The 24571-nt window shown below is 40.6% G+C and overlaps 1 protein-coding gene and 1 non-coding gene across 2 annotated transcripts in view; one reads left to right on the top strand and one right to left on the bottom strand.

The window, feature by feature from the left end:
- CHRNA5 (cholinergic receptor nicotinic alpha 5 subunit) overlaps positions 1-24571 on the bottom strand; it is a 54222-nt gene that overhangs the window by 29073 nt on the left and 578 nt on the right. The gene's annotated exons all lie outside the window — the stretch shown is intronic.
- Positions 438-530, top strand: LOC117203849 (small nucleolar RNA SNORD116). The gene has a single exon (XR_004486796.1). It is a non-coding gene; the product is annotated as a small nucleolar RNA SNORD116 (small nucleolar RNA).

Below are 24571 nucleotides of genomic sequence, written 5' to 3'. Positions count from 1 at the left end.
CGCCCAGGTAAATGTTTGCCTGAATCGTGTTCTCTGAGGACCCGGGTCCAATTCTGAAGCCTGTGTGATTTCTGTCTACTTCTCAGGTGCACTTGCTGGGCAAGCCCGGCTGTCGGCGAAGACAAGAAGACCTTCTCGTGGCCTGAGGACTGGAGGTGGTAGGGAGACCTGGAAGAAATGAGGTAGGCCCAGGGTGCCGAGCGTGGCTGTGGATACCTCAGGACAGTAGGCCTTCAAGCACCCCAAGATGTGCCACTGGATATTAGGATTTCCTCAGACGGGCCCAGTGGCTGCAAGCATGGATTGACTGTTCCTCTTGCTGAGTGGCCTGGGGGCTGTGGACTCCCCAGGCTGTTGGAGTACTTGGGGGTCACTGGCTCCTCGGCGGAGCCACGCGGCCTGCCCTGTTGGGTTCTGCAGCGTCCCAGCACGTGCTTGGATCGATGATGACACCCTTGTATGCATTCCTTGGAAAATCTGAACAAAATGAGGGAGAACACTCTACTGTCTCCTCATCGAATCTGAGGTCCAAAAAATAAAAATAAAAACAATTCACAGTTGAAATGAAACACTGTGAATGCGTTAATACCTGCCATAAAACAACAATTTATCTAATACAATATTAACCTGCTTGTCATGTAACACAATGTTCATTGCAGCACTATTTACAATAGCCAGGACATGGAAGCAACCTAACTGTCCATCGACAGATGAATGGATAAAGACGTGGCACATATATACAATGGAATATTACTCAGCCATAAAAAGAAACGAAATTGAGTTATTTGTAGTGAGGGGGATGGACCTAGAGTCTGTCATACACAGTGAAGTCAGAAAGAGAAAAACAAATATCGTATGCTAACACATATATATGGAATCTAAAAAAAAAATGGTTCTGAAGAACCTAGGGGCAGGACAGGAATAAAGACGCAGACGTAGAGAATGGACTTGAGGACAGGGGGAGGGGGAAGGGTAAGCTGGGACGAAGTGAGAGAGTGGCATGGACATATATACACTACCAAATGTAAAATAGATAGCTAATGGGAAGCAGCCGCACAGCACAGGGAGATCAGCTCGGTGCTTTGTGACCACCTAGAGGGGTGGGATAGGGAGGGTGGGAGGGAGAGGCAAGAGGGAGGGGATATGGGGATATATGTATACGTATAGCTGATTCACTTTGTTATACAACAGAAACAAACACAACAATGTAAAGCAATCATACTCCAATAAAGATGTTAAAAAAAAATTAACCTACTTGCTAAACAGGCTTTGATTTATAAGATGCATATATTTCCAAAACTGTTCAACATCTCTACTTATAAATTAATTCACAGGATTCATACAGTTGCTTTTTAGTTTCAAAAGGGTGTTAGCAAAAATAATACGAGGAGACCTTCAAGATGGCAGAGGAGTAAGACGTGGAGATCACGTTCCTCTCCACAAATACATCAGAAATACATCTACAGGTGGAACAACTCCTACAAAACACCTACTGAACGCTGGCAGAAGACCTCAGACTTCCCAAAAAGCAAGAAACTCCCCATGTACCTGGGTAGGGCAAAAGAAAAAAGAAAAAACAGAGACAAAAGAATAGGGACGGGACCTGCACCAGTGGGAGGGAGCTGTGAAGGAGGAAAGGTTTCCACACACTAGGAAGCCCCTTCACTGGTGGAGATGGCAGGTGGGCGGGGTGGGGTAAGCTTCGGAGCCACGGAGGAGAACACAGCAACAGGGGTGCAGAGGGCAAAGCGGAGAGATTCCCACACAGAGGATCGGTGCCAACCAGCACTCACCAGCCCAAGAGGCTTGTCTGCTCACCTGCCAGGGCGGGTGGGGGCTGGGAACTGAGGCTCCGGCTTTGGAGTTCAGATCCCAGGGAGAGGACTGGGGTTGCCTGCGTGAACACAGCCTGAAGGGGGCTAGTATGCCACAGCTAGCCCGGAGGGAGTCCGGGAAAAAGTCTGGAACTGCCTAAGAGGCAAGAGACCATTGTTTCAGGGTGTGAGAGAAGAAGGGATTCAGAGCACCGCATAAACGAGCTCCAGAGACGGGCGTGAGCCGCGTCTATCAGCGCAGACACCAGAGACGGGCATGAAGCGCTAAGTCTGCTGCTGCAGCCACCAAGAAGCCTATGAGCAAGCACAGGTCACTATCCACACCTCCCCTCCCGGGAGCCTGTGCAGCCCACCACTGCCAGGGTCCCAGGATCCAGGGACAACTTCCCCAGGAGAGCACACAGCGCGCCTCAGGCTGTTGCAACGTCACACTGGCCTCTGCCGCCACAGGCTCGCCCCGCATTCTATACCCCTCTCATCCCCGGGCCTGAGCAAGCCAGACCACCCTAATCAGCTGCTACTTTAACTCCGTCCTGTCTGAGTGAAGAATAGATGACCTCTGGTGACCTAAACGCAGAGGCAGGGCGAAATCCAAAGCTGAACCCCAGGAGCTGCGAGAACAGAGAAGAGAAAGGGAAATTTCTCCCAGCAGCCTCAGGAGCAGCGGATTAAATCTCCACAATAAACTTGATATACGCTGCATTTGTGGAATACCTGAATAGACAACGAATCATCCCAAAATTCAGGCGGTGGACTTTGGGAGCAACTGTAGACTTGGGGGTTTGCTTTCTGCATCTAATTTGTTTCTGGTTTTATGTTTACTGTAGTTTAGTATTTAGAGTTTATTAGCATTGGTAGATTTGTTTATTGATTTGGTTGCTCTCTTCCTTTTTTTAATATATATATTTTTTTCCTTTTTCTCTTTTTGTGAGTGTGTATGTGTATGCTTCTTTGTGTGATTTTGTCTGTATAGCTTTGCATTTACAATTTGTCCTAGGGTTCTGTCTGTCTGTTTTGGGGGGTTTTTTGTCTTTTTTTAGTACATTTTTTAGCCCTTGTTATTGTTGGTGGATTTGTTTTTTGGTTTGGTTGCTCTCTTCTTTATTTTTTTAATACTTTTAAATTTTTTAAAATACTTTTTAAAATTCTTTATTATAATAACTTTATTTTCTTTTTTCTTTCTTTCTTTCTTTTTTCTCCCTTTTCTCCTGAGCCATCTGGCTGACAGGATCTTGGTGCTCCGGCTGGGTGTCAGGCCTGTGCCTCTGAGGTGGGAGAGCTGAGTGCAGGACATTGGTCAACCAGAGACCTTCTGGCTCCATGTAATATCAAACAGCAAAAGCTCTCCCAGAGATCTCCATCTAAATGCTAAGACCCAGCTCCACTCAACGACCAGCAGGCTACAGTGCTGGACAACCCAAGCCAAACAACTAGCAAGACAGGAACACAAGCCCACCCATTAGCAGAAAGGCTGCCTAAAGTCATAAAAAGGTCACAGACACCCTAAAACACACCACCAGACGTGGACCTGCCCACAAGAAAAGATCCAGCCTCATCCACCAGAACACAGGCACCAGTCCCCTCCACCACGAAGCCTACACAACCCAATGAAACAACCTTAGCCACTGGGGACAGACACCAAAAACAACAGGAACTATGAACCTGCAGCCTTCAGAAAGGAAACTCCAAACACAGTAAGATAAGCAAAATGAGAAAACAGAAAAACACACAGCAGATGAAGGAGCAAGGCAAAAACCACCAGACCAAACAAATGAAGAGGAAATACGCAGTCTACCTGAAAAAAAAATTCAGAGTAATGATAGTAAAGATGATCCAAAATTTTGGAAATAGAATGGAGAAAATACAAGAAACGTTTAAAAAGGACCTAGAAGAACTAAAGAGCAAACAAACAATGATGAACAACACAATAAATGAAATTTAAAATTCTCTAGAAGGAATCAATAGCAGAATAACTGCGGCAGAAGAATGGATAAGTGACCTGGAAGATAAAATAGTGGAAATAACTACTGCAGAGCAGAATAAAGAAAAAGACTGAAACGAATTGAGGACAGTCTCAGATACCTCTGGGACAACATTAAATGCACCAACATTCGAATTATAGGGGTCCCAGAAGAAGAAGAGAAAAAGAAAGGGACTGAGAAAATATTTGAAGAGATTATAGTTGAAAACTTCCCTAATATGGGAAGGGAAATACTCAACCAAGTCCAGGAAGCACAGAGAGTCCCATACAGGATAAATCCAAGGAGAAACATGCCAAGACACATATTACTCAAACTGTCAAAAATTAAATACAAAGAAAACATACTAAAAGCAGCAAGGGAAAAACAACAAATAACACACAAGGGAATCCCCATAAGGTTAACAACTGATCTTTCAGTAGAAACTCTGCAAGCCAGAAGGGAGCAGCAGGACATATTTAAAGTGATGAAAGGGAAAAACCTACAACCAAGATTACTCTACCCAGCAAGGATCTCATTCAGATTTGATGGAGAAATTAAAACCTTTACAGACAAGTAAAAGCTAAGAGAATTCAGCACCACCAAACCAGCTTTAAACAAATGCCAGAGGAACTTCTCTATGCAGGAAACACAAGAGAAGGAGAAGACCTACAATAACAAACCCAAAACAATTAAGAAAATGGTAATAGGAACATACATAGCAATAACTACCTTAAATGTAAATGCTCCAACCAAAAGACACAGACTGGCTGAATGCATACAAAAACAAGACCCATATAAATGCTGTCTACAAGAGACCCACTTCAGACCTAGGGACACATACAAACTGAAAGTGAGGGGATGGAAAAAATTATTCCATGCAAATGGAAATCAAAAGAAAGCTGGAGTAGCAATTCTCATATCAGATAAAATGGACTTGAAAATAAAGACTATGAGAAGAGAAAAAGAAGGACACTACATAGTGATCACGGGATCAATCCAAGAAGAAGATATAACAATTGTAAATATTTACACACCCAACATAGGAGCACCTCAATACATAAAGCAAATGCTAACATCCATAAAAGGGGAAATCAACAGTAACACAATCATAGTAGGAAACTTTAACACCCTACTTTCATCAATAGACAGATCATCCAAAATGAAAATAAATAAGGAAACACAAGCTTTAAATGATACTTTAAACAAGATGGACTTAATTGATATTTATAGGACATTCTGTCCAAGAACAACAGAATACACTTGTTTCTTAAGTGCTCATGGAACATTCTCCAGGATAGATCATATCTTGTGTCACAAAACAAGCCTTGATAAATTTAAGAAAATTGAAATTGTATCAAGTATCTTTTTTGACCACAATGCTATGAGACTAGGTATCATTTACAGGAAAAAATCTGTAAAAATACAAACACATGGAGCCTAACAATACACTACTAAATAACCAAGAGATCACTGGGGAAATCAATGAAGAAATCAATAAATACTAGAAACAAATGACAATTAAAACACAACAACCCAAAACCTAGGGAATGCAGCAAAAGCAGTTCTAAGAGGAAAGCTTATAGCAATACAATCCTACCTCAAGAAACAAGAAAAATCTCAAATAAACAACCTAACCTTATACCTAAAGCAATTAGAGAAAGAAGAACAAAAAACCCTCAAAGTTAGCAGAAGGAAAGAAATCAAAAAGATCAGATCAGAAATAAATGAAAAAGAAATGAAGGAAACAATAGCAAAGATCAATAAAACTAAAAGCTGGTTCTTTGAGAAGATAAACAAAATTGATAAACCATTAGCCAGCCTCATCAAGAAAAAAGGGGAGAAGACTCAAATCAATAGATTTAGAAATGAAAAACAAGAAGTAACAACTCACACTGCAGAAATACAAAGGATCATGAGAGATTACTACAAGCAACTATATGCCAATAAAATGGACAACCAGGAAGAAATGGACAAATTCTTAGAAAAGCACAACCTTCCGAGACTGAACCAGGAAGAAATACAAAATATAAACCGACCAATCACAAGCACTGAAATTGAGACTGTGATTAAAAATCTTCCAACAAACAAAAGCCCAGGACCAGATTCTATCAAACATTTAGAGAATAGCTAACACTTCTTCTCAAACTCTTCCAAAATATAGCAGAGGGAGGAATACTCCCAAACTAGTACTACGAGGACACCATCACCCTGATACCAAAACCAGACAAAGATGTCACAAAGAAAGAAAACTACAAGCCAATATCACTGATGAACATGGATGCAAAAATCCTCAACAAAATACTAGCAAACAGAATCCAACAGCACAGTAAAAGGATCATACACCATGATCAAGTGGGGTTTATCCAAGGAATGCAAGGATTCTTCAATATACACAAATCAATCAATGTGATACACCATATTAAAAATCGATGGAAAAAACCGATATCATCTTAATAGATGAAGAAACATCTTTCGGCAAAATTCAACACCCGTTTATGATAAAAATCTTCCAGAAAGTAGGCATAGAGGGAACTTACCTCAACACAATAAAGGCCATATATGACAAACCCACAGCAAACATCATTCTCAAGGGTGAAAAACTGAAACCATTTCCACTAAGATCAGGAACAAGCCAAGGTTGCCACTCTCACCACTATTATTCAACATAGTTTTGGAAGTTTTAGCCACAGCAATCAGAGAAGAAAGAGAAATAAAGGAATCCAAATCAGAAAAGAAGAAGTAAAGCTGTCACTATTTGCAGATGACATGATACTATACATAGAGAATCCTAAAGATGCTACCAGGAAACTACTAGAGCTAATCAATGAATTAGGTAAAGTAGCAGGATACAAAATTAATGCACAGAAATCTCTGGCATTCCTATACACTAATGATGAAAAATCTGAAAGTGAAATCAAGAAAATACTCCCATTTACCAATGCAACAAAAAGAATAAAATATCTAGGAATAAACCTACCTAAGGAGACAAAAGACCTGTATGCAGAAAATTATAAGATACTGATGAAAGAAATTAAAGATGATACAAATAGATGGAGAGATATACTATGTTCCTGGATTGGAAGAATCAACATTGTGAAAATGATTCTATTACCCAAAGCAATCTACAGATTTAATGCAATCCCTATCAAACTACCAGTGGCATTTTTCACAGAACTAGAACAAAAGATTTCACAATTTGTATGGAAACACAAAAAACCCCAAACAGCCAAAGCAACCTTGACAACAAAAAACGGAGCTGGAGGAATCAGGCTCCTGGACTTCAGACTATACTACAAAGCTATAGTAATCAAGACAGTATGGTACTGGCACAAAAATAGAAAGACAGATCAATGGAACAGGATAGAAAGCCCAGAGATAAACCCACGCACATATGGTCACCTTATCTTCGATAAAGGAGGCAGGAATGTACAGTGGAGAAAGGACAGCCTCTTCAATAAGTGGTGCTGGGAAAACTGGACAGGTACATGTAAAAGTATGAGATTAGATCACTCCCTAATACCATACACAAAAATAAGCTCAAAATGGATTAAAGACCTAAATGTAAGGCCAGAAACTATCAAACTCTTAGAGGAAAACATAGGCAGAACACTCTATGACATAAATCACAGCAAGATCCTTTTTGACCTACCTTCTAGAGAAACAGAAATAAAAACAAACAAATGCGACCTAATGAAACTTCAAAGCTTTTGCACAGCAAAGGAAACCATAAACAAGACCAAAAGACAACCCTCAGAATGGGAGAAAATATTTGCAAATGAAGCAACTGACAAAGGATTAATTTCCAAAATTTACAAGCAGCTCATGCAGCTCAATAACAAAATAACAAACAACCCAATCCAAAAATGGGCAGAAGACCTAAATAGACATTTCTCCAAAGAAGATATACAGACTGCCAACAAACACATGAAAGAATGCTCAACATCATTAATCATTAGAGAAATGCAAATCAAAACTACAATGAGATATCATCTCACACCAGTCAGAATGGCCATCATCAAAAAATCTAGAAACAATAAATGCTGGAGAGGGTGTGGAGAAAAGGGAACACTTGCACTGCTGGTGGGAATGTGAATTGGTAAAGCCACTATGGAGAACAGTATGGAGGTTCCTAAAAAACTACAAATAGAACTACCATATGACCCAGCAATCCCATGACTGGGCATATACCCTGAGAAAACCATAATTCAAAAAGAGTCATGTACCAAAATGTTCATTGCAGCTCTATTTACAATAGCCCAGAGATGGAAACAACCTAAGTGTCCATCATCAGATGAATGGATAAAGAAGATGTGGCACATATATACAATGGAATATTACTCAGCCATAAAAAGAAATGAAATTGAGCTATTTGTAATGAGGTGGATAGACCTAGAGTCTGTCATACAGAGTGAAGTAAGTCAGAAAGAGAAAGACAAATACCGTATGCTAACACATATATATGGAATTTAAGAAAAAAAAATGTCATGAAGAACCTAGGGGTAAGACAGGAATAAAGACACAGACCTACTACAGAATGGACTTGAGGATATGGGGAGGGGGAAGGGTAAGCTGGGACAAAGCGAGAGAGAGGCATGGACATATATACGCTACCAAATGTAAGGTAGATAGCTAGTGGGAAGCAGCTGCATAGCACAGGGAGATCGGCTCCGTGCTTTGTGACCGCCTGGAGGGGTGGGATAGGGAGGGTGGGAGGGAGGGAGACGCAAGAGGGAAGAGATATGGGAACATATGTATATGTATAACTGATTCACTTTGTTATAATGCAGAAACTAACACACCATTGTAAAGCAATTATACTCTAATAAAGATGTAAAAAAAAATCTACAAACAATAAATGCTGGAGAGGGTTTGGAGAAAAGGGAACCCTCTTGCACTGTTGGTGGGAAGTAAATTGATACAGCCACTATGGAGAACAGTATGGAGGTTCCTTAAGAAACTAAAAATAAAACTACCAAACAACCCAGCAATCCCACTACTGGGCATATACCCTGAGAAAACCATAATTCAAAAAGAATCATACACCACAGTATTCATTGCAGCTCTATTTACAATAGCCAGGACATGGAAGCAACCTAACTGTCCATCAACAGATGAAGGGATAAAGAAGATGTGGCACCTATATACAATGAAATATTACTCAGCCATAAAAAGAAATGAAATTGGGTTATTTGTAGTGAGGTGGGTAGACCTAGAGTCTGTCATACAGAGTGACATAAGTCAGAAAGAGAAACAAATACTGTATGCTAACACATATATATGGAATCTAAAAAAAAAAGAAAATGGTTCTGAAGAACCTAGGGGCAGGACAGGAATAAAGACACAGATGTAGAGAATGGACGTGAGGACACTGGAAGGGGAAGCAGAAGCTGGAATGAAGTGAGAGTGGCATGTGCATATATACACTACCAAATGTAAAACAGATAGCTAGTGGGAAGTAGCCACATAGCACAGGGAGATCAGCTCGGTGCTTTGTGACCACCTAGAGGGGTGGGATAGGGAGGAAGGTGGGTGGGAGATGGAAGAGGGAGGAGATATGGGGATATATGTATTTGTATAGCTGATTCACTTTGTTATACAGCAGAAACTAACACACCATTGTAAAGCAATTATACTCCAATAAAGATGTTAAAAAAATAATACGAAACAGTCTCTTTGCAATCAACCTTTGGAAAGGGACAAAATATTTGAAAATCATATATCTGATAAGGAGATAATATCCAGAATATGTAAAGAACCCCTACAACTCAACAAGAACAAAACCCCCAAATAACCAAATTAAAAAATCGGCCAAGGACTTGAATACACATTTCTCCAAAGATGACATTAAAATGACTAACAAGCATATGAAAAGATGTTCAACATCACTAATCATTAGAGAAAGGTAAATGAAAAATCACAAGATGGGGACTTCTCTGTGGCACAGTGGTTAAGAATCTGCCTGCCAATGCAGGGGACGTGGGTTTGATCCCTGTTAAGGGAAGATCCAACATGCCGCGGAGCAACTAAGCCCATGTGCCACAACTACTGAAGCCTGCGGGCTCTAGGGCCCATGTGCCGTAACTACTGAGCCCACATGCTGCAACTACTGAAGCCCACGCGCCTAAAGCCCGTGCTCTGCAACAAGAGAAGCCACCGCAATGAGAAGCCTGCACACTGCAACGAAGAGTGGCCCCTGCTTGCCCCAGCTAGAGAAAGCCCATGTGCAGCAATGAAGACTCAACACAGCCAAAAAAAAAAAAAAAAGCTAGCTACACCATCTTTAAAAGAAAATCACAAGATATCCCCTCAAACCCAGTAAGATGGCTACTATTAAACAAACAGAAAGTAGCAAGTGCTGGCAAGGATGTAGAGAAGTTAGAACCCTTGTACAGCATTGGTAGGAATGTAAAATGGTACAGCCGCTGTGGAAAACAATATGTCAGTTCCTCAAAAAATTAAAAATAGAATTACATATGATCCACAAATTCCAATTCTGAGTATATTTCCCAAAGAACTGAAATCAGGATTTTAAAGAGATGTATTAGCACACCCATGTACATAGCAGCTTTATTTACAAGAGGTATAAGCAACACAAATGTCCATCTATAGATGAATGGATAAACAAAATGTGATACATACACAGAATGGAATATTATTCAGCCTTAAAAAGGAAGGAAATTCTGATACAGGCTACAACATGGGTGAACCTTGAGGACATTATGCTGAGTGAAATAGGCTAGTCACAAAAAGACAAATACTGCATGATTCCATTTACATTAGGTAGCTAAAGTAGTCAAACTCACAGAAACAGAAAGTAGAATGTGGTTCCCCAGGCCTGGGGGAAGAAAGAAATGGAAAGTTGTTCAATGGGCATAGAGCTTCAGCTCTGCAAGATGAAAAAGTTCTGGCGATCTGTTGCACAACAATGTGAATATACTTAATATTACTGAACTTAAAAATGGTTAAGATGGTAAATTTTATGCTATGTATTTTTTAAACCACCATTAAAGTTTTTAATTATTAAAAAAAACTACAATTGAAACTATCACCCACAGAGATGGCATCTGAAATTTCAACAGCAAAACAAGGAGTTTGTAATAAGTTGCATCAAATAAAAACTTGAACTGAACAAAACACAGCAAAAGCCTTCAGGATTTTCATGAGGTATTGTTAAAGGGAAAAAAGGGATAGAAAAGAGACTATAATGTAATCCTACTTTTGTAAAATAATCAATTATTAAAATCTATATCTATCTACCTATATAATTATATACACCTGAGGAAAATTATGGCATTTTGCATACTAAATCAACAAGGGTAATTAACAAGGGTTATATGGGGGGATATTCATGTGGGTTAGGGAAGGAGGGAGACAGAAGAGATGGGAAAGGGAGAGTACAAAAAAGGAAAGGGGGAAAATACCAAACTCAATGAAAAAAATAATTCTCAAGTAGCCACACTCCTCAGATAGGCTACAAGTTTCTTATACTTTCCCACATCTCAGTGTGTGTTCAGCACACAGGAAGACTGCTGACATTAGGTAAAGTTTTGACATTACTTAGTTATTGGAATAAAAGTGAAAAAAATATATATATATATTATTTTTTTGTGGAGGGAAGGATTATTTATTTATTTATTTTTGGCTGTGTTGGGTCTTCGTTTCGTGCGAGGGCTTTCTCTAGTTGCGGCAAGTGGGGTCCACTCTTCATCGCGGTGCGGGGGCCACTCTTCACCGCGGTGTGCGGTCCTTTCACTATCGCGGCCTCTCTTGTTGTGGGGCACAGGCTCCAGACGTGCAGGCTCAGTAGTTGTGGCTCACGGGCCTAGTTGCTCCGTGGCATGTGGGATCTTCCCATACCAGGGCTCGAACCCGTGTCCCCTGCATTGGCAGGCAGATTCTCAACCACTGCGCCACCAGGGAAGCCCCATGAAAAACTATTTTTATATAAGAACTGGACCTTAGTAGTAAGGTGGATGGTGCTATCATCTTTCACCATCTATCTTTATGATTGGTGCTTGAGCCATAGGTCAGGCCCCTTGGTTAACTGATTTTTTTTCTTTTTTCTTTTTTGCGGTACGCGGGCCTCTCACTGCTGTGGCCTCTCCCGTTGCGGAGCTCAGGCTCCGGATGCGCAGGCCCAGCGGCCGTGGCTCACGGGCCCAGCCGCTCCGCGGCATGTGGGATCTTCCCGGACCGGGGCACGAACCCGCGTCCCCTGCATCGGCAGGCAGACTCTCAACGCGCCCTAGGATTTTCTTAACTAGTAGAAATGAAAAATAAGAAATCAGTTAACCGGACTTCCCTGGTGGCGCAGCCGTTGAGAGTCTGCCTGCCGATGCAGGGGACGCGGGTTCGTGCCCCGGTCCGGGAAGATCCCACATGCCGCGGAGCGGCTGGGCCCGTGAGCCACGGCCGCTGGGCCTGCGCATCCGGAGCCTGAGCTCCGCAACGGGAGAGGCCACAGCAGTGAGAGGCCCGCGTACCGCAAAAAAGAAAAAAGAAAAAAAAAGAAAATCCTAGCTCTCAGGAATGGCAGCAAGCATTGGTAGATCTGGAAATTCAACTTAAGCAGGGACCTGGGGACTTCCCTGGTGGTCCAGTGGTTAAGACTCTACACCCCAATGCAGGGGGCCCAGGTTCGACCCCCTGGTCAGGGAACTAGACCCCACATACCACAACTAAAAGATCCTGCATGCTGCAATGAAGGTCTTGCACACAGCAAAGAAGATCCCGCGTGCCGCAACTAAGACAAGGCGCAGCCAAATAAATAAATAAATATTAAAAAAACAGGGAACTGAAAAAAGACCTTGAGTGCTGCATCATATGGGCTTTATGCGGGCTTCTATCCAAGTGTCCTTCAAGCCCAGTCCCTTCACCCTGAGTCCTACTGACTCTTTCTCCTGTCCATCTCTTCTGTCTTTTCCTCCTCCACAAGCCCAAGGAATTATTTCCTCCTATCAAGGAAAAGCTGTGCTCTAACATTATGTAGCCTATGCTAAGTTGCCCTCTACGGTCCAAGTTTTTGAAACTGAAAAAGGCAAAAATGAACTCCTAGACCCACTGTCTGCTGGCACATCACGTTCCTTCTCTGAAGTATGAGCACAGAATTAGCTAGCTTGAGCAGGTACGGGGAAGAGCCAAGAGGCAAAAGGAAAAACCAGGAACAACATAAAGAGGGCATTAATATTTCAAAAATATTATCTTGTCACATTGACATCCTCAAAACTAAATTTGATAGATCACTTCTAACTATTCAAGATATGACTGTACCAAGGAGCTACGCTACTTGAGAACATCAGAAATCAGAAAAAATGGCATTATTAATGTCGTGAAAAAAATGTTTCTCTCAAATCCCACAAGTTTAAGAACTCATGTGTGCACTTTTCCCCTTGAGAACCAAGACAGTGCAATGCAGAAAAGCAGAGGCTTACACAGAGTGCCCATTTCTTCATGAACCAGGCTGAAAGACACGCCTGTGCCTGTGATCTGCTCTTATTCACAACTGTTTAATATCTCCTTCAACACTGAACCGAGATCAGGAAGCATGCTGTCCCCACCAGCTGCTCTCTGTGAATGAAAGTGCAGGACCCAGCCATGCCGTGCAACACCGCTTACTTGCAGAGCTACATCCTTCCCTGCTGCCCAAAGACTTGGTGCTGTCAGAGCTGTTCTCAACACCCTTTTCCAGTCTACATCAGAGATCACAAAAGGATCCAAAAGGAATTTAAAATCTCTTCTTCTGTAACCTGAGTCCCCAGGGATAAAAATAAAATGCCACCCGGCACACCTCCCTCATACGTACCAGGCATAAACCAGAGGATGATTCGTACTCTGCATTTAGTGGTTTTGTCTAACCAAAAAGCAAAATACCAGAAAGCACACAAGTGATAGTAATAGCTCTTCCACTTGGCATGCTATTAACACCACGCAACAGGGCTTCCCTGGTGGCGCAGTGCTTGAGAGTCCGCCTGCCGATGCAGGGGACACAGGTTCGTGCCCCGGTCCAGGAGGATCCCACATGCCGCGGAGCGGCTGGGCCCGTGAGCCATGGCCGCTGAGCCTGCGCGTCCGGAGCCTGTGCTATGCAACGGGAGAGGCCACAACAGTGAGAGGGCCGCGTACCACAAAAAAAAAATACCATGTGACATCTAGCACTGTCATTTATTAATTAATTTATTTATAATATATTTATTTTTGGCTGCACTGGGTCTTTGTTGCTGTGCGTGGGCTTTCTCTAGTTGCGGCGAGCGGGGGTTACTATTTGTTGCGGTGCGTGGACTTCTCATTGCGGTGGCTTCTCTTGTTGCAGAGCACGGGCTCTACGTGCCCGGGCTTCAGTGGTTGTGGCTTGTGGGCTCTAGAGTGCCGGCTCAGTACTTGGGGCACACAGGCCTAGCTGCTTTGCAGCATGTGGGATCTTCCCAGACCAGGGCTCGAACCCGTGTCCCCTGCACTGGCAGGCGGATTTCCAACCACTGTGCCACCAGGGAAGTCCCTAGCACTGTCATTTAATAAAGGGACTTTAGTAATAGTCACTCTGCTTTCTCTTCTAGCAGAATAACTTGTGCCTGGCTTCACAAGCTGCTTACCACTAGCAGGCCTTAAAGCCCTTTTGGGCGCATGGAAATCATACTACTCTGAATGTCGTCTCTGGGACCTTGGCCTCTTCAGAAACAAAATTCATTAATTTTGTACTGTAAAGTTATTTTATATTTATTCAATAAAATAACTGGTTCACCAGAGAGGCTGCTATCCTTTGAAAATGTCACAAATGCTTTCCGGGCTGCCATTATTTGACAAAGTTTCACAATAAAATAACCCCTGGGTACTGGGGAATGGATTACTGATAGGGTGAAATCTGATTGCCAGCTAATCATTGTTTTGCTTTCCTTTGGGGGGAGTACATGTGAAATCACCATATCTGCAGATACATTTGTCCCAACACGTATAGATTTATACTCTGTACACACACTACATTATAGCAAAATTCTGAATCGTACATTACTATTCATCATCACTATTTTCGAGCCACTGATCCATTTTTAAAAAATGGAATATAATGCAATAGCTAATGTCAATAACTACCCTTAAATTACATGAAGCCTGGCGAAACTCCACAAGGTTAACATGTTAGCAAGGACAATTCGTTACATATACATTCTTTAAAAATGCAAATATTGGGCTTCCCTGGTGGCGCAGTGGTTGAGAGTCTGCCTGCCGATGCAGGGGACACGGGTTTGTGCCCCGGTCCGGGAGGATCCCACATGCCGCGGAGCGGCTGGGCCCGTGAGCCATGGCCGCTGGGCCTGTGCGTCCGGAGCCTGTGCTCTCCAGCGGGAGAGGCCACAACAGTGAGAGGCCCACGTAACGCAAAAAAAAAAAAAAAAAAAAAATGCAAACATTAAGAACACAATGGCACACACATCTTTAAAAAAGCACAATTAATCTTACATTTCAAGTATGTAAAATGTATGCAAAAAATATCATTCCAGTGCTGACCACCTGATAGACCTCTGGGATGCTTTGCGTTTTCAGGACACACCTTCAGAAACACCAATCAAGCATAGTCTTTCTGAAACTACTGGTTTAAGCACATCTAATCCTTACTTTGGCAGGGAATTTTTTTAGGGTACCCAACAATTACTTTTAGTAATTTTTCAGGAGGCTTATAAAATTGCACTCAACAATGCAGATTCTAGAAATTCTACCCTAGTTCTCCATTTATTTACAACAGAGAATCCCAAAAGGTCATTTTGAAGGGTACAACAACTAAAATAAGCTTAAGGAAAAAGAGAGATTGCTTTCATGGAATCTGTATCTCCTATACAGACCTCTCCTCTCAGTCCACACCTGAATACCCATTTCCCAAAAAAATTTCAAGTCATTTAGTGAAACCACACATAGTTTCAAAAAAATGTAATCTCGCTCATTAATTTTAGTATGAAGAGGAAGGGACATAGAATCACAAAGCTGAAAGCTTTAATTTGAATACTCAGCACCACTAGTTACCTGTTAACCTCCATATGTCACAGTTCTCTAATCTATATGAAATCAACATGCGCAAAACCAAATTCATGATCTTCCCCAAAATGGTCCCCTGATGGTGTTCCCCATCACAGTGAGTGGTCCCAGCATCTGCCTAGTTCCACAACTTAAAAACCTAGGAGTCATCTTTCATACCACCTGCATTGCCAATCCACAAGGAAACTATTGATTTTACCTCCTAAATATTTCTCAAATCCATCCACTTCTTAACAGCTTCATGGCCACCATCCTAGCACATGCTATCTGCATCTCTCATCAGGACAAGGGCAAGCCTACTGCCCTAAGTGGTGTCCATGCAATTTCTTAGCGCCCTCCAATTGGTTCTCTGCACTGATACACAAGTGATCTTTTCAAAACACAAATCTGATATTACACCCTGGCTTAAAATCCTTCTGTAGCATTCCATTAAGATAGACCAAAATCCTTAAGGCCAAACGCTGCCCGATCTGTCCCCTGTAGCCTCCCCCCTTTGCTCTCTCCAGCTACATGGCCAGTTCAGCTTCTCAAACACACACCACTATTCCCTCCTGTAAGGAGTACTCTTCTTCCCTTCTGAGATGTCCTCCCTCCCCTTCACCTAGCTAACTCCTACTCATCCTTCAAATCTCAACTTCTTCAGGACTCTGTCCTGCCCCCAAAGTCTCCATTAGGTTCCTCTGCAGAGAACCGTGTTCCTTATCTGGGGTGTAATTATACAATCTTGGATGTATCTGATTAAAGTCTGTCCTCCCCACTGTGGTGGAAACTAATGGCAGCAGGTAATGTGTTTTATTCACCATCATAACCCCATCACCCAGCAACATACTGGCACATAGTAGATGCTCCATTTGTTGAATGAATATATGAATGGGTAAAGGAGTCAGTACCATCTGATGATTCCCATTTATCTGTAATAATTCAGAATTTCAACATTGGTTGTGAAAGCAACTGTCACAAGAGATACACAATTTTGCTGTTAAGGATTACGAGTCACTAGACAGCTTCTTGCAGTTAGAGAGACCTTGTCTTACTCAGATTTGAATATGAAGAGAGTTAATATAACATACTAGCTAAGAACTCAGGATTTTAAGTCCACAGGTTGGGTTCTATCTAGCCTCTAATACTTACTGTCTGACCTGAAGGCAAGTTACCTAACCTCTTGGCATATTAGTTTTTTCATCAGTAAAACTGGTCTAAAACAATACCTACCTTATAAGGTTATTGTGAGGATTAAATAAAATTGTTCCTATAAATGCCCCTACAGGGTCATTCTTATTAGTCCATATATGATTGCTAAAGTAATGATACCTGACAGACCTCAAAAGGCAAACACACAAAAATATTACCACAAAAGCAATCACTGCCTGCAGAGCTACTGATTTCTACCTAAAACTTCCACGATAGCCCAAAAAAGATCATCTACCTACAGATTAATCTAGACAACAGGACCTTGCAAAAAAAAGAAGGAAGAACATAACATGTCTGTGGCATCGGGCACTCTCAACACAGTGCAATGACAGTTCAGTGAATAGCTCTCCTCAAGTCTATATCCTTTACAGCTAGTAACAATAAGTAGAATACCAACCTACTAACAGCACATGAATCACATATCTCAGAAAAACAAAGAGAACCAAACTGTGAAGCACACTGAAAATAGGACAAGAACAACAATAAAAATAATTAATGGGCAATTCTTCTGAAGTAGTAAAAATACAAGAGAAAAACTAAATTAAATACGTAAAAAGTGCAAATATATATACTGCCATTAACTCTGAGAAATTTAAATTTGGGTTTTACAAATCCATTTGTAACTCCAAGTATCATTACTCTGGTATTGTCTCAGGTTTGAGGAATTAAAAGAATGACTTATCGAAGAAATTTCACGTTTAAGTCACTTACTGAAACCACATATATTTTCAAAGAAATGTAATCTTGATCCTTAATTTTAGTATGATGATTAAGAAACGGCACAAAACCGCAAAGCTGAAAACCATAATTTGAACACTCGGCACCACTAAATAGGTGTTAAATTCCATATGTCCCCATTTTCTTTTCTTTTTCTTTAATATTTACTTATTTATTTATTTGGTTGCACTGGGTCTTAGTTGCGGCTTGCGGGCTCCTTAGTTGCGTCCAGTGGGCTAGTTAGATGTGGCATGCAAACTCTTAGTTCTGGCATGCATGTGGAATCTAGTTCCCTGACCAGGGATCGAACCTGGGCCCCTTGTATTGGGAGCGCAAAGTCTTAACCACTGCGCCACCAGGGAATCCCCCCCATTTTCTAATTTACAGAAATAAGGATATCTGTTGGCAAAATGTTGAAAACTGTTAAATGGCAAGAACTCTTCAGTTTGTTATACTTGAGGATTTTTGTGTATGTTTGAGTTTTTCCACTACAAAACATTAATAAAAAGGATAACTTCTGCTTTGCTGCCTCACTGTTATGCGGAAAAAATGAAAAAGTACATTATCTCACTATGTCAGGTAGTGTCTAAGGTAGTTTAAAATTCTTTTTAAAGTTTGTTCCACTAAATTCGGTAGGTAGCTAAATAGATAAGGATTTTTAAAACCAATTCTAGGAAGATAAGACACAATAGTGTCCTCTATTGGCATTCTTCCATGAAGAATCATGATTTTCTTATCAAAAAGTATTGAAAAAAGTCAGCCAAGGTGTTCTGCAGCTAAATATGAATAATAGTAGTCCTTTGCCAATCTTTAGATAAAGATAAATTAACAGACAACACCTGCTATAATTTTAATTTTTTTCCATAAATTCTTCTTAAATCTTTAGCATCTGCTACAACCTGAGTATATTAGAGCCTAACATGTAATACCTAGTTTAGCTCATTCATTCATTCAACAATTGTTGAATGCCTGCTTCCCATGCCAGCCTCTGTTAGGTGCTAGAGGTAAAGCAGAAAACTCTGGTGCCTGCCTTCCTGGGGACAAGTTTGTATATTTATTTACTTTCATCATATCATAATTATAAACTGTATGGCTATGCCGAGAACACCCCACAATGTGAAGGGCACCCCCTGCATATGTGAACATGGCTGCAGCCCTGAAGTCTAACAAAGAATTTCTCAACTCAACACTATTGACAGTTTGGGCTAGATAGTTCTTTGTTACACGGGCTGGCTGTCCCATGCACTACAGGATGCTTGGCAGCATCCCTGGCTTCCATCCACTGCATATACCACCCCCTCAATGTGACAACCCAAAACATGGCCAAACATCGCCAAATATCCCCTGGTGGCGGGGAGGGAGGGACGCACAAAACTGCCCCTGGTTGAGAGTCACTGGTCTAACAACAGTAGCTAGTAAGCAGCAGATGTAGAAGTAGAACCCAGATTTGTTTCTGTTCTCAAAATAATATTTAGGGACTTCCCTGGCCATCCAGTGGTTAAGACTTCGCCTTCCAATGCAGGGGGTGTGGGTTCAATCCCTGGTTGGGGAGCTAAGATCCCACTTGCCTCGTGGCCAAAAAACCAAAACATAAAAAACAGAAGCAATGTTGTAACAAATTCAGTAAAGACTTTTAAAATGGTCCACATTTTAAAAAATCTTAAGAAAAGTAATACTTTAGTGACAAAAGTCATGTATGATCATTGTCAAGATTCCAACCAAAAGCACATTAAGAGTAGGAAATCTCCCTCTCCTCCTCATCTCCCTTCCTGCAAGGCTAACCACTGTTAAGTCTGTTGTGTACACATCTTAAAATACACACACACACAGAGGAAGAACAAATGTTTTCTTTTTAGCTTCTGTGACTTGCTTCTGTCATTCAATTCTCTAGGTCAATGTACATCCATCCATCTCACTCTTTCTTCATAAGCCGCAAAGCGGTCCGGGTTATGGGTGTATCATAATTTATGTAAGCTTTCACCACTGGCAGGCATTTATACAGTCTTTAGTTTTTGGTTATTTCTAACCATGCTACAGTGGAAAAATGCTGTAGTTAACATCCTTGTACAAGGACTTCTATGACACCAACTCGCAGGAGTAGAACTGCTGAGTCAAGGTATACATGTTGTAAATTTTGCTGGTTACTGCCAATAGCCTTCCCTTTCTCCTTTACAGGTCACCATAGGAAGAAATAAGATAACGTATCTAAAAGGTTTGTAACAGTGACATATATTATATATACTCAATTCATAATTAAGGCATTCCTGGAGTAATCTTTCCCTACAAGTCTGCTTGTATGTTTTTTAAGTTAACAAAAAGTGTCTTGTATACCTTTTTTAAAGATCCTCTCTGCAGCAGTGCTAGGAGGGCTATTTTAAGCAATAGCAAGATAAAAAAGTGAACATAACCAAGCATTTTGTAAATGAGAAGAAATGCATACTATATCCAACATTTTCAATGTGGCAAATAGGTATGCTTACCAGTCATTATTTTAAGTGTTACAGATGAAATGCAGAGGGTTTTTTTTTTCACTCTAGGATTTTCATTATATTTTCTATTGATTTTTATCACAGAATTATCGGATAAAGTTTCTCTGTAACTGATACGCTTTAGCAAACCTAATTTAACATCTTGCCCTCTCAGAACACTTGCAGTAAGAAAATGACCTTAGGCAGTGTTAAATTTAGGTCCAGGCAATAGTTTTCAAGAAGAGACAACTTGCACACTTTAAAAGTTTAAGCACCATCCGATTGAATAAATGCAGAGTTCACTATCGTAATTTGACACCTCTCAACAGGCAATAAATATGTATTATGAGCTAATATATTTACAGTGTCATGAACTAAAACACCCGATGGAACATGAAGTTGCCTCAGTTCACTACAGCCTGTGTGACCTTGATTAAGACTCTTGCAGGGCTTCCCTGGAGGCGCAGTGGTTAAGAATCCGCCTGCCAATGCAGGTGGCACGGGTTCGAGCTCTGGTCCAGGAAGATCCCACATGCCGCGGAGCAACTAAGCCCGTGCACCACAACTACTGAGCCTGCGCTCTACAGCCCGTGCTCCACAACAAGAGAAGCCACCACACTGAAAAGCCTGTGCACCGCAACGAAGAGTAGCCCCCGCTCGCCACAACTAGAGAAAGCCCACGCATGGCAACTAAGACCCTAACGCAGCCAAAAATAAATAAGATGAATAAATAAACTTAAAATATTAAAAAAAAAAGACTCTTGCAAATTTCCTCCTTAGGATTGTCCAAATATGAATGAATAGTGGGGACTGGAAGGAAACATGGAAATGGGAAGACAGCTCTATTTGTTAGGCTGGTGGGATAGTGCTTAGTTTCTATTGGCCTTATCCTGTTTGGGCTATATAATTCATTGTAAATTCTCTGTTTCCATAGTTACTATCACTGGATCCTCTTAAAAATCCATCCAATTCATATGAATGGGAAACTGTCTACAACCTTGCTACTCAAAGTGTGGTACTCTGACCAGCAGCATCTATATCACTCGGGGCCTTGTGAGAAATGCAGAACCTCAGGTCCCACCTCTGAACCCCTCTGAACCAGTGCCTGCATTATAACAACACCCCCAGAGGAATCCTGTGCACATTAAAGTTTGAGGAGCCCTGGTCTACAAGACAGAGCAGTGATTCTCAAGGGTGGGGGAAGAGGGAGACAATTTTGTCCCCAAAAGCCCATTTGACAATATCTGGAGGTATTTTTTGGTGGCTGCTACTGGCATCTCGTGGATAGAGGCCAAGCTTCCTGCCAAACAACCTACAAGGCAAAGGACAATCTCCCATAACAAAGAAATATCCGGCCCCAAATGTCAGAGGTTGAGAAGCGCTGACTGAGAGGAAAAGCAGTTTTGCCCAACCCCATATATATACACTGTTGATCGTAAAATAAAAAGAAATATCAGAAGTTCATATTGTCCTTTTGTCAGAATTCAAATATTCATATTTAATTCCTATTTTTATTGGTAAAAGTCTATATTTTATAATTCTTCTTTAGAAGAAAAGAACATGAGGTCACTGAATTAAACACAGGAGAAATAATATCATCCTTCCCCAAAATGGAAACAGAACATTTAAATTAAAATTTTAGTAACAGAGCAGACTAGTTTTATATTGTCATTATAAAACGATACCTATGCTGTTCTGGAGAGCAGTTTTCTAAAGAAACAAATTGTAACCTTTTTTCCAAAACTATTCCAGTATTTACCAACTCTCATCGTCAAGACATGCTTATTTAATATTAAACTTAAAATTACATCTGAAAGAATTTAATTGCAATTCTTAGGGGAGAAAAATAATGCTTTTAGAAGAAAAACGTTTTGTACTTAAATTACTGTGCTAAAAACTCATATCCTAATTATAAAAATTACTTACTAGATCTAATTTGTAGATTATAGGTTAAAAAAAACCCTATTCTGAGAAATGACTGAAAACCTTTTTGAAGTTCCATCCATAAGCTACATTTACAAACTCGTCTGAAACGTTTCAGGAGATACACAAATAAAACCCTATCTTCCAGGTGCTTAGTCTAGCTCATAAAGCATACTTAGTATTTGCAAGGAAACAAAAATAATTTTTAATTTCAAATTAAACTGCATGAAAAGTTTATATCCTTACATAAGGCATCCAGATACTCTTTTGGATATAATCATAACAAAAGTAGAGAGGACAGTCGCTATATGTGTATTTCTATTAGCTTCTTAAGATGTTAATGAAAATGACTAAAGGTGAGAAGAAAAAGAATCTTTCACAGCTCTCATTTTCTATGAAATAATTATTTTATTTTCCTTTGAATGAAACAGAACTCAGCCCCTACATATACTAATAATAAAGTTTCAACCATTGAAAATGTCACACAACTACACAGCTAAGAAATATAACTGACTAATGACTATCTAATTTCCATAAATCACTCTTGTAATCATGGTCAGGTCAGTTTAAAAGGCTCGTATTATCTTAATATACTAGGTTAATTATCTATACTTTAATACAGACAAAATTGCCTCTTGAGTATCTTTCACAGCTCTGTAACCTTCCACCAGCCAAATAAGTATGGCTGCTGGCAGACTAGACATTTTCTTTTCCTAGAGATTGGCTCACAGAAAACCACAAAGAAGAGTTATTAAGATCCTGAGATGAATATGAAAACAATAAAATATAAAATTAATTATAGTTGGAAGGACCTGAAATCCATCCACTACCACCTTCTAATTTTAAAAATGGAGAACTAAAGGTTCAGCAAGGTCAAGCAATATGCCCAAAGGAAACACAGCAAATTAATGACAGGTCTCCCAATTCCAGACAGTACTTCAGCAGTTTTACACAAAAGCATATTAACAATTAGGAGCAACTGTGCAATTCCATCATTCTTTCAACATCACTTTGTTCTTCAAATGATCACTTACTAAGAGCATCAGAATCTTGGCATTTTAGAGTCTGAGAGGGAAGCTTTTCATGATCCCTCCTCTTACAGATGAGGAAACTGATATCCAGAGAGATCTTACTGTTCCATTCATTCATCCACAAACATTTACTGGACTGCTGCAATACGCTAGGTTTTAGAGATACAAAGATACACATAAGATCACAGTTCTTAAGGAGCTCATGTGGGACCAAGAGAAAAAAATATATAAATGTAATCCAACAAGATGGTTATTATAAGAGAGGTATTCACTAAGAAGAGTGGGGGCAGGAAGGAATTAATCAGCTCGGATTGTTTGGATATAACACTGTACACCAAGCATGAACAGATAGCTATTTACACCATTTAATCTTGGCTACAATGTTTTATATTAAAACAGATGAAAGAAGTTCCACTTTCACCAAAAGGAGTAGAGACTACTGTTTTCTAGAGTGCCAGGCAGAGTGCCTGGCATTTCACACGTATTATTTAATCCTGAAAATGACTCAGAGGTAAGCAGTATTATCCCCATTTTTCAAAGAAGGAGGACCGCTGAGACAAGCTTGTCCAAGTCAAGATACACCAGAGTTATAATTTGAACCCAGGTTTGCCTGGCTCCAAAATCACATTCCTTTCTTTCTGTTAAACTATGACTGTCTCTGCACAGGACTTATTTGTTTAAATCATCCTCCACGTTCTTCCTCTACAGTCTTCGTTAAGCAATACACCCTGCAATAAATAATTCTAGTCTTCAAGATTATCACTTCCTAGAATCAGGAATCAGAGTTTAAAAACCTTAAGGAAGGAAAAACAAGAAAAGGTTCTGCTTATACCCAAATAAAGTTTCCTCACTCATAAAATTTGAAATACTGGTGTAGTGGACTTCAGCTTTTACCTCTTGCTTAAAGGAGTCTTACTTTTTCTATGTTTAGATCACACCATAGGTGCTCCATAAGTAGTAGTATTTTTCTTCAAGGTGTTGAGAGGGCAGACTCAAACTTTCTGAAGCTTTGAATTTTAAAAAGAACTAAGCATTTTCTTTTGTTGTTTCTATTCCTGTCCACAACATTTTGAAATAGAGAAGGCTGGGGAAAAGCTCTATTCCAAGATGCTAGGGAGGAATTTAGGATGCAAATGGTTAGCCCTCTGCCCAGCCTTCTACAGCTAACATGTTTCATCTTCGGGCAAAAGGGAAGATTTCAAATGCTAAGGGGCGAGTTGGGGAGGAGGACGGGGCCAAGGGGTAGAAGATCAAATCCTAATCCCTAGTATTAAGTCCAAGGAGCCTTCACAGTTGCCTGTGAATAAAGTAACTACGTGGGAAGCCCAGCTGAAACCAAGGAAGGAAAGCCCTGCTGGATAACGACAGCATCTTTTATTGAAAAAGTTGTATCGAAGTACACAGCAGTCTCCAGTGATGCGGGT

Source organism: Orcinus orca, chromosome 2 (genome assembly GCF_937001465.1).
Source record: "Orcinus orca chromosome 2, mOrcOrc1.1, whole genome shotgun sequence".
In the NCBI taxonomy this organism is placed as follows: domain Eukaryota; kingdom Metazoa; phylum Chordata; class Mammalia; order Artiodactyla; family Delphinidae; genus Orcinus; species Orcinus orca.
This window is presented reverse-complemented; position numbering and strand designations above follow the sequence as displayed.